Source organism: Rattus norvegicus, chromosome 19 (genome assembly GCF_036323735.1).
Source record: "Rattus norvegicus strain BN/NHsdMcwi chromosome 19, GRCr8, whole genome shotgun sequence".
Lineage (NCBI taxonomy): Eukaryota > Metazoa > Chordata > Mammalia > Rodentia > Muridae > Rattus > Rattus norvegicus.
Window position 1 is genome coordinate 27702530 of NC_086037.1, and position 9954 is coordinate 27712483.

At 41.8% G+C, this 9954-nt stretch overlaps 1 long non-coding RNA gene and 1 pseudogene across 1 annotated transcript; one reads left to right on the forward strand and one right to left on the reverse strand.

Annotated features, from left to right (window-relative positions):
- Window positions 1-989: 989 nt before the first annotated feature.
- LOC134483484 (uncharacterized) lies at window positions 990-2723 on the forward strand. The gene is made up of 3 exons (XR_010060323.1): window positions 990-1501; window positions 2223-2328; window positions 2446-2723. It is a non-coding gene; the product is annotated as an uncharacterized LOC134483484 (long non-coding RNA).
- Window positions 2724-8006: 5283 nt separating this feature from the next.
- On the reverse strand, window positions 8007-9635 carry LOC134483485 (DNA-directed RNA polymerase II subunit GRINL1A-like; annotated as a pseudogene).
- Window positions 9636-9954: the final 319 nt, after the last annotated feature.

Below are 9954 nucleotides of genomic sequence, written 5' to 3' on the forward strand. Positions count from 1 at the left end.
TATGTGCATACATCCAAATGCATATGGACAACTTTTATATGTTTATATTTCCCTCCACACTTGGAATCTAGGGGTCTATGTCTTGGCCTGAGTATTTACCTGTAACACATTCATGGTGATGTGAATGCTTTGTTCTGGGAGCCCCACTGTCAACAGCACAGTTCTTTGCCTATGTGGCCACGATTGTCTGTTTATTTGTATTCCTTGTGCAGATTATAAATTTGTGTTGATATATGGTCTGTTATCAAAACAGGAGAAAAGTAATCACAGGTTTCTGTGTGTGTTGGGGTGGGGGAGCATGGAGAGGTGTGGCCTAGGCTCTCGATAGCTTAACTGGCTTGACTGCAGATTTCCTCTTGATTGAACAAAGGGAGCCAGGGAACCCTCCATCTGGATGCCGAGATTCTGGTGTCCTGGACGAACAAAAACACGTTTCTGAAGCTGAAGAAGATCCAATATGTAGAATTCAGAAGGTGTCCTTCCAGGACTGGGGTAGTACAGGACCCACCCTGAGTTCATATATTCCTAAATGCCGATGTTCATTGTATTCTATTATTTGGGGCCAGGCCACACTTCAGGCCAAATCCATATTGGAGAGAATGGAGGAGGCGGTCATGTCAATTCTGCACAACTTAGAGATGGAGAACACTGAAATCCATGAGAACAACCATAAGCTGAAGAAGGAGATTACCTTCTCTAGGTAAGTCCTGGTCAGAAAGGCTATCACCTGTGGAATGGCCATTTCTGACTTTCTTTGTTCTGGATTGGACGGTCTTCAGCTCTGGTTCTATCTCTTGTGCTGTTTACACATCAGTGTGCCAGGGTCATTAGGACTCAGTTTTCAGTTCCATAAAAGACTGTTACTCATCCCAGGATTGTCTAGGCATCTTCAGAAGGCTCTAGATAGAACAGCACTGATTGAAGTCAGCAGAAGGTTATTAGGCTGACCTGGACCTATGGTGTCATACCAGGTTTTACAAAACTCAGTGTGTAGACCACATGGTTAGCATGACCTTCTCTTGGTTCTACTGACCTCCTTGGAGGGTGTTGGCCCACTACTAATTGATGTTGCCCCCATGCATTGGGCTTTCATGGATAGTTGTAGATCCATGTTCTTTTTGAGAGATGTGGACACTAATTGGTGCTCGGGCCAAACAAACAATTTATTCTTCCCGGAATTTATTCTTTGTGGTTTGTGCAGCAGCCTTATATGTATCGAAATGAATTCTATTAAGTCTTCATGGGTATCTGGGACCTGGTAGACTTAGTGGGACTTACGAGTAGGAATGGGAGAAAGGGGCAGCATGATCTTACTATGCAGACTGTATTTCCAGAAACCTGCTCAGCCAGCTCCTGATGGAGAACACATGTAGGAAGAAGTTGGTCCCACTGAAGCAGGAGAGCAAGGAGGTACATCTTGATTGTGCACTGAACCAGAAATATTTGGTTGACTTCAACAAGAAAGATAAAGACCACCAACGTCCAGACCCAGCATCATCTGGTAGGGATGAGCAGCTGTGTTAGCTTAAAAATATCTGATAAAGTTTGCCAATTTGATACATCTTTGCTCTCTCCTACCACCTTTCTAATTTACACTCACAACCAGCCAACCTCCTCATGTAGTGGAATTGTTCATTGCTCTGCCTATGCACAAGTATTCTGGGAAGCCAACCACTTTTCAGAAACTGAATTATTTTGCAAGTATATTTGTCTGCTCTTTTTGAAGCTGCAGTCTAGAAATGGTGACAGATTAATAACATACCTCATTATTGCATATCCACGTGATAGATTGGATGCTCTGTAGAGTTTTGAACAAGTTCTTGGTTCTTTGACAAATGACACTCTGTGGTCAGCTGACTTCTTGTGTAGGAAGCACCTTTGCGGGATAAGAACAAAGTGCAAATGTCAAATTAGAACTTGTCATTGGTTTTAACCTTGGTGACATATGGACATCTCCTTTCTTCCTGCAACCCAATGAGGTTCCTTCCATTGCCCTGTCCTTGGTTTGCACTGGTATAAGTCTGGGTCCCATATTGGCAGCTCACATTACTTTGAGGCTCTCTGGAGATTTTGCCCTTCCCAAAGAGTTAGCAACCATGATATCAGTTAAAAGGTCCATGTTGACTGTCCAATAGAACTGAGGTGGTAGAAGGCAGCCTTCCGACATCTGCCTTGCATTTCACCACCAAATCAGTGTCTGAAAAACTGCCTTCCTCTCCCAGGTCTCAGAAAGTGCAAGAGAGCTGGAATTGGACACACCCCAGTAAGAGAGCTTCCTGAAGAATAAGTTGCTTTCTCAGGAGTCCCTGATGACAAACATCCTGAATGGTAACAAATTTTTTGGATGAGTATTCTTCCTCAGAGTTAATTTGTCATTGCTTAGAGACCCTAAATTTATATATCACTAAGCCAGCCTGACTGATTGAGGTCTTACTTTCTTCTCAGAAAACAGCACCTGAGAGACAACTTGGGGGACAGCCTTTCATTATGTGTGCAAGAGGAGAAACAGCAATACATCTGTGCTTCTAAATGTTCCTTAAGAATGTGCTGTTTAGAAATATTTTTGTTATGATTTTAATTGAAATTTTCTTTTTGTTGTTTCATATTTATATGTTCTTGTTACTGTTTTTATCTTTTCACATACTTTTAAATATTTTAATTTATTTGTTTTAATCTTGTTTTGTTGTAAAAATGAATTCCTTATGAATAAATATTGAATTCTATCTCTTGACTCTTAAGACCATCATTCTTATTAAAGGGTTCTGTCCCCTCCTGTGGACTTAGAACTGACAGCTGGAGATGGATCTCTGCATGTTCCATGGATACTGGGCTAATAAGTGAATTCAAAGTCACCAAGGGGTACCCAGTGTGACAGTGTCTTTTGTGTGGATAATGTGGCTGTTTCTCAGACACACACTCTATGATGTAATCACTGACATGCTTTACTCAATTGTTAGGGTCCATGTGGTTCTTCTGAGAGAGCAGCAGATGCTCTATCCTGTGAGTCATCGCCACAGCTCCTGCAGGTGGCTTTTGTTATTCCACATCATGTACTGTATTAGGTGGACAGGATCACCTCCAATCAAATAGACAGATCTCAGGAGATGTGTGTTCACAGGGAACTTACTGAGCTGTGCGTGCTCAATGTGTTAGCTTGCCAGGCATCCCTACAGGGCTCTGGTGTTCCCACTGCTCATTGTGGGCAGGATCATCCTCCAGCACCACTTAGTGTCCATATTAGAGCAGATCTTTCACCTGTTATCAATGATGACCATATGTATTATGCACATCTGACAAAATACAGAATAGAAATTAGCTTCCTGTTGGCCAGATTGGCATAATGAGTGTTTTGATTGTTAGCATGAAAATTATTTTAATCCAAGCAGTTTAGGGAGGAACCTCAAGAGCATACATAGTGAATGCTGCCTATAGCTGTGAACACAGGTTTCTTTTTGAGAGCAGGCCTGTGCAGGCCCAGAACCTAGGTTGGGCAGTTCAAGCTACCCTTTTTCCATGGCCAATCTGGGATCGTATTGAGAATGTATTTTTTCCAGGTGATAGATTTCCAATTTATGGATTTGAATTAACTTACTGAGAGTGCAGGTGACTCAGAGAGTTAAAGTACAGAAGGAATAATCCAGAATGTCCACAAAAGCTTGCTGTCTCCCCAGGGCTTTTTAAAGCTCAGCAGCTAGGGAAGCAATGTAGTATTTGGTTATTCTCATGCTTAGGTCTAGTCATTCATTATAAGCTGCCCATGACACAAAAAGAGTCATCTGTGTCACAATAGAAACAAGTTGTAACTAGATTCACCCCCACACTATCACATCACTACTGTGTTTGAGGTTCTCAGTTACTAAGAACCTGGATGAGGCCTGGGTCTTTCTACACAAACTCATAATTTATGTCTTCATGACACTGTGTGCTTTGTTCTGTTGATGCTACCATTGGCATACAATACCTTGGATACTTTGTACTGACATCTGTGACCTGAGACAATAGTTCATGTCATCCTAACCTGAATAAACTGTCCTTAGAGTACAGTGTTGTAGGAGGGGCCTTCTTTTCCTGTGAGATAGCAAAACATTTCCAGTCTTCAGTCAAGTCTGTTAGCCATTGTCAGTGCCTGTCTTGAGATGTCCACCTTTTCAGCTATGAGTCTTCATCCAGGCTGCTCTGTAATTTTGTAGAAGATTAATAGGTTCCAGCCCTAGGATTTAATTCATTGTGACTGTACTTGCCAAACATGCTCAAAGCCCTATGTTTCACCCTAGCCCTCTGTGCTTTAGAGAAAGAAAATAAAGAACCATATTGCAGTTGAAGTTTCTCCTCCAACAAAAGGAGAGCCTGCATAGGGCCTTTAAGTACCTCTAAGCCCCAGCTTCCCCACAGCTCCCTCCATCAATTCCATGATTGGTGTGTTTTCATTACTGCTCACTTTCTTCCTTGTGTGCAAAGAATGTGCACCATGTCAGTAAAGTGTGTGTGTGTGTAGTCCCTAGTGAAAACTGTCGAGGTGCATGCAGACTCATGCTACTGCGTCTCATGGCACCTTGCAGGGAGCACTGAAATCGTGGGCTACTTTAATACAACCTAAACCGGGTGTGCATGGTTTTCAGTAAGATTTTGACGTCATCACCGCTACAGAGAGCAGAAAAAGCTTCAGTAGTTACATGGATGTGATCAATCAGTGTTAGTGTGTGCATTCAATAAAATATCCATTTTTGACTAAGGTAGATGCTTCTGTGTTTTGTGGGGTGACCCACTGTCAATGTCTAGTGAATTGGGGGCCCTGGGTATGGTTGCATACCCCCAGGACACAGGGGGTGCAGAGCAAAGGCAGAAGCAACTGCACACAGTTGCAAGCTTTATTAATCCCTATGTAGCTCGGAATATGAATAACTACAATTTTCATTTTGTCAAGATACCATAAGATCATTATTCCCAGGATACCAGGAACAACTGAGGGAAGACTAAACAAAGAAATACGAATAAACAAAGGCTTCTTCTCAAAATATTCATATAACAAATCACCTATCTTATTATAATCAAAATATACTCACCATTACCGAGAGAGCGTTAGAACCACTTCCACAGAAACAGGACACAGAAGAAGATAGCTTAAGGCCAAGTGAGGAAAACATTTTCTTCTCCAGGGTGGAATTCCAGCCCCTACTTGTATCTGTCACCAGGCCTTTCTTGACCCTGCCTGGGAGCTGCATCTCTATGTCTTAACAATTCCTCCTTTTTTCTTTTGTTTTAAAAGAAACACTTTCCATAACATAGCAAAAGTCTTTGTAGGGGTTTAATCATGTAAAACTAAAGCAACATAATACATAATGTACATAAGATTATGGCAAAACTAGCTCCTCCCAAGCTATGGAAAATCCTTTGAAGCCAAGCCTTGGGATCTAATCCTGTCAATTGATCATCCAATAATTTAGCTATTTACATAGGGGTAGTATCTTCTAGCTGTTTACCAAAAGACATTCGAGCATCGTATTTCAAGGCATTAATTACTTTTGTAGCACTTTCATTACCTTCCAAATGGGCTTGAATTAACTTCCAATCATGTTCTGTATCATTATCCATATATTTATTAACACAAAAGTAGTAGGATTTCAATCATATCTTAAATCCTCATATTTTTCAATAAATAACTTCTTTCGACCCAACCATTCTACTGTTTGTTTTGAAACATCTACTTGATGTTGAAGTCTAGTATCAGTTTTAGTTTGCTCTATCCATAACTCATGTGAATCTTTATGCCAGTCTTCAACAAAATGCTTTGTCTCAATAGATGTTTTTAATGCTATGCTGGAAATGGCTGCCAAAGTAGCAACAGAAATAAGACTTAAAATAGTAGGTACAAACTCCAATAATTCTTTTACTGTTCCTCAGCAGATTATTAAAAAAATCAATAATCATATAATTAAGAGGATCTTGAGACCAATGATGTCTCAAATTAACAGGCATCCATACATATATTTTTTGCTCAATATCATAATAGAATATTGATTTATATTAAACTAAATAGATGAATTAATACATGAATACTAATGACAATTAGTACAAGCAAATCCATTAGCAAAATTAAATCTACCTATTAAAAAGAAATATGGCATAGGAATACAAGTAGTAACCTTTTCTTTCTTAAATGTTGTAAAATTATACTGAGAGGCAGATTGAGCAGTCCCAGAAAAGCTTCCATTAGCAAGCACAGCTTCTTTTAATGCAGTGACAGTCTTCCACAAATGAGCTTGAAACACAGTAGGATCTTCCACAGAGGCCAGTCGGTTATCAGCAATGCCTCCATCTCCACACTCCATCAGCAAGCATCCATTAAGGCGTTCATTCTCCTCTCAGTTCATCCTGGTAACATTTGACAAATCACAAGTGGTAACATTCCATTCTGAACATGTATTAATAATTGGCCATAAGGACCCCAATTTATTCATTTATCTTGAATAATTTTTCGAAACATGCCAGGGCAGTATTTCCAATTGCATGGGAGATATTTTAAGCCTACATAAGTAAACCAAGCACAAATAGGATATACTGGCTCGCTAACAAATGTAATGTTATTCCAATTTTGGTTATAGACCAAGCTGTCAATCCTGGAGACTGTAACAATTTTTCCTGCTAATCGCCAATTTTAATAACCCATTTGTAGGCCTGGTCTCTTTCCTAAACACAAAGGCATCTTTAATCCAGCATAAGGAAAATTATACAAAGCTCCATCACGTCTATTCAAAAGGTCAAATTATTCCAAAGAGATGACAAAATTCTTGGGGTGGTGTATAAAACCACATCTGTTTCCCCGCCAAGTAGCAGGTTCAAATAAAGGTGGACAAGGAATATAAGCCTGATAACTCGCATTGGCCACAACAGAAGAAACCGTGAGTAAAGCACACACTGCTAACAATACGTGCTCAGCAGTAAAGGACTTTCCTGTAGGAGACAACATAGTTTTCCTTTCAGTGCTTAATCGCCTCACCTAGGTAATGGGGTTGTCACTGCATCGATCCTTCTCCGTTGTCGTTTGTCGACACTAAGAGAAGCCAGGGCCTCAGTAATGGAGGACACCTCCTTCATCTCCGGAGAACATCCATCAGGAGAGAATGTAGCTGGTTTAACTGGATTCTTCTGAGGGTAGGGAGTGGTTCTTATCATTCTGTGCTTGGATCCGTCTCCTGGGTAACCAGAATTGTCCCCCATCCTGTAAGGAGACAAAATCCTCTCCCCTACATACAGTAAAGTCCCTTCCTGTCATTCAGCATCTCGGGCAATTTTTATCCATATTGTCTGTTCCATGCCTTCAGGGAGAAGTCCAATAAAGTGTCTATCTGCTCTGCATATAACTTCACCTTGTGGTAAATTAAGAAGAGTAATAAAAAATAATGCTTATGCCAATATTACTCTGGGACTGGTATGCCAACTCCATTCAGGCTGTGTAAGGTCATCTCTTTTCCTCCTTTTTAATTTTATAATTTGTCATTTCAGGGTATGGTGAACTCTTTCAACAAAAGCTTGTCCTTGTGGATGGCATTCTATACCAGTAATATGTACAATATGATATCATTGACAAAATGGTTTTTTTTTTTGCTCTGATTGGTATTTTATTTCTCCTTTACAAGTTCCACATAATAGACAAAGGCTTTTTGATAACATTGTTATCTTTGCTGGAAATGATCATATAATCATTTTAAAAAGCACAAATGTGCACATACAGGACTGAGGTTTCTGCAGCCTGTAAACACCTCTGTGGGTTTAACAAGGAAAAAAAGCAATATACTGACAATTCAACTGTAACTCTTAGAAAAACACCGCTTTCCTTACCAAGCACGAGTGTCCTGTACAGGGACCTATCATCCCAGATGGCAATGAGTTCAAGCCTAGGGCAGCCAGGAGCAGCTCCCCATACCGGGTCAGAAGACCCTCCCCACCCAGCACTTCTTCCAAGTGCTCCTTAACCTCATCACAGGTGACAGCAGTCACCCCAAGAGAGGACAGAGCAGCAGACACAGTGGTGGTGGTTCCCAAGTGTTGTATGCGGCATTTCACATCCAGCGTCTCAGGAACGTGTCCATGCAAGCATGCGTACCATTCTTTAGACTGCTCCCCTCATTTCTTGAGTGAGGGGACCAGGCCTTCCTAATTCACTTTTGGTGCCTGGAATAACAAAATATTTCACCAGAAGGGGTGCAAGCAGTGCTATCTGATAAGAATACGAAGAAGGAAAAAGCAGATATCTTAAAGAAAACGTGTGTTCTACTCACACTAAAATGTCAGACCAATGCATAATATACTGCAAAGCTGTAACACAATACGGCCAAACACAATGTTCAAATATTGAACTGTTCAAGCATGTGAAGATCATCTTCTGAAAGACAAACTGGGTTCTTATTTTGTAGCTACCTTTGTGTAACTTCAACTGCTGTCCCTCAACAAGGTCTGACACTGTCTTGGTACTTGTTTGGAAGTTGGATGAGACAATGTAAGCTCAACAGTCAACTCCCGGGATCTCCCAGCGCTCATTTTCAGCATTCATCCGAGGACTGGGCATCATCTTCATCCCTCACTTCTCGGTATCTCCCTGAAGACTCCCCTTCTGGATTGTAGCTCTGCATTGTAATATTCAGTCTCTCAGCTAGTTTCTGTGCTGCGAGCTTTGCCCGCATCTTCTCATAATTCTGCTTCTGCTCTTTCTGCAAAGCCAGTGACTCTTCTATGGAGAGCAGCTGTGCAGGCAGGGGGTGGAGCAGAAGAAGGTGAGCTGCTGTGACATCATCAAGATGCTGCCTAGCCCTGCATAGCTGCTCTTCTGAGGAAGCAGGAGACTGAGCCCTCTGACAATGACTTGTTGAGTCACTCTGTTGTGTGGGTAACACATTGGTCTTAAACTTATGAGGAGGGGGCACTGGGTTTCTAGCTCGCATTTCTAGCACTGTCATGTAATGAGGCTTCTTAGGAGTCTCACTCTGCAGTTCTGGAAAGTTCTCAGTGCTGGTGTTTTCTTCTGAGGGTTCAGTCTGGTCTGCAGTTGTGATCTTTTGCAATTTAGTGATAAACAGACTGTCGACGCTGCTGGAAACCTCTTCCACTTGACTTGAATGCTGGGGGAGTTGTTCATTAACTTAAGATGGGGGAGCCTGGGCTGTGATGCGGACACACGGGCTGGTACTCACTGTGCAGCCAGTCTCCAAAGTCTCTTCATTGCCTTTGTGAGTGAGCTGTGTAGGTCCCTGAGTTTCTGAGGTTGTTTTAGATGATTCAATGTCTACTGACGAACATTCAGGAACTAATGATGAAGTATCAAGCATCAGGTCAGAATTCTGGGCCTTGTCTATGTCGGTATCAACTCTTGTGGTTGCTTTATGCCTTAGCTTACAGTCAACACTAACAGGATGAAGTAGTTCAGTTCTCCCTCTGACCTCTTCACTTTCTGAAATGGCAGCTTTCAGTTTGGCAGTGGTGTCTGAGATCTTTTTACCTTTGTCGGGCAATTTGCAAATGAATTTTTCTTTGCGCAAAAGTCTCTCCTGGCGCCTCAACCTCTCCCGCAGCTCCGCCAAACTCTGCCGCCCCACGTGCTCAGGAACTGGGGGCTCGAAGCCTCAGGGCAGGGAGCACATTGTGCATGGGCTGAGGCTGGCCCCGCAGGCAGGGTTCCCCAGCAGGGCCCATGGTGGTCGCAGGCTTCGTGGGGGCCGCAACTCTGGAGCACGTGCAGGAGTCGCCATTTTCCTGGAAGAGCCGACAAAATTGTTTAAATTGATAAGAAATATATGTTGGTCCATAATCAGTTTTAATTTTAGAAGGCGGTCCCATAACAGCAGAAGTTTCCAATAGATGCTGTATAACATGAGCAGTGCGTACTCCTGGCAATGGTGTAGCCCATACAAATTTTGAAAAATTATCTATGCTTACAAGTATATATGAAAGGCGACCAAA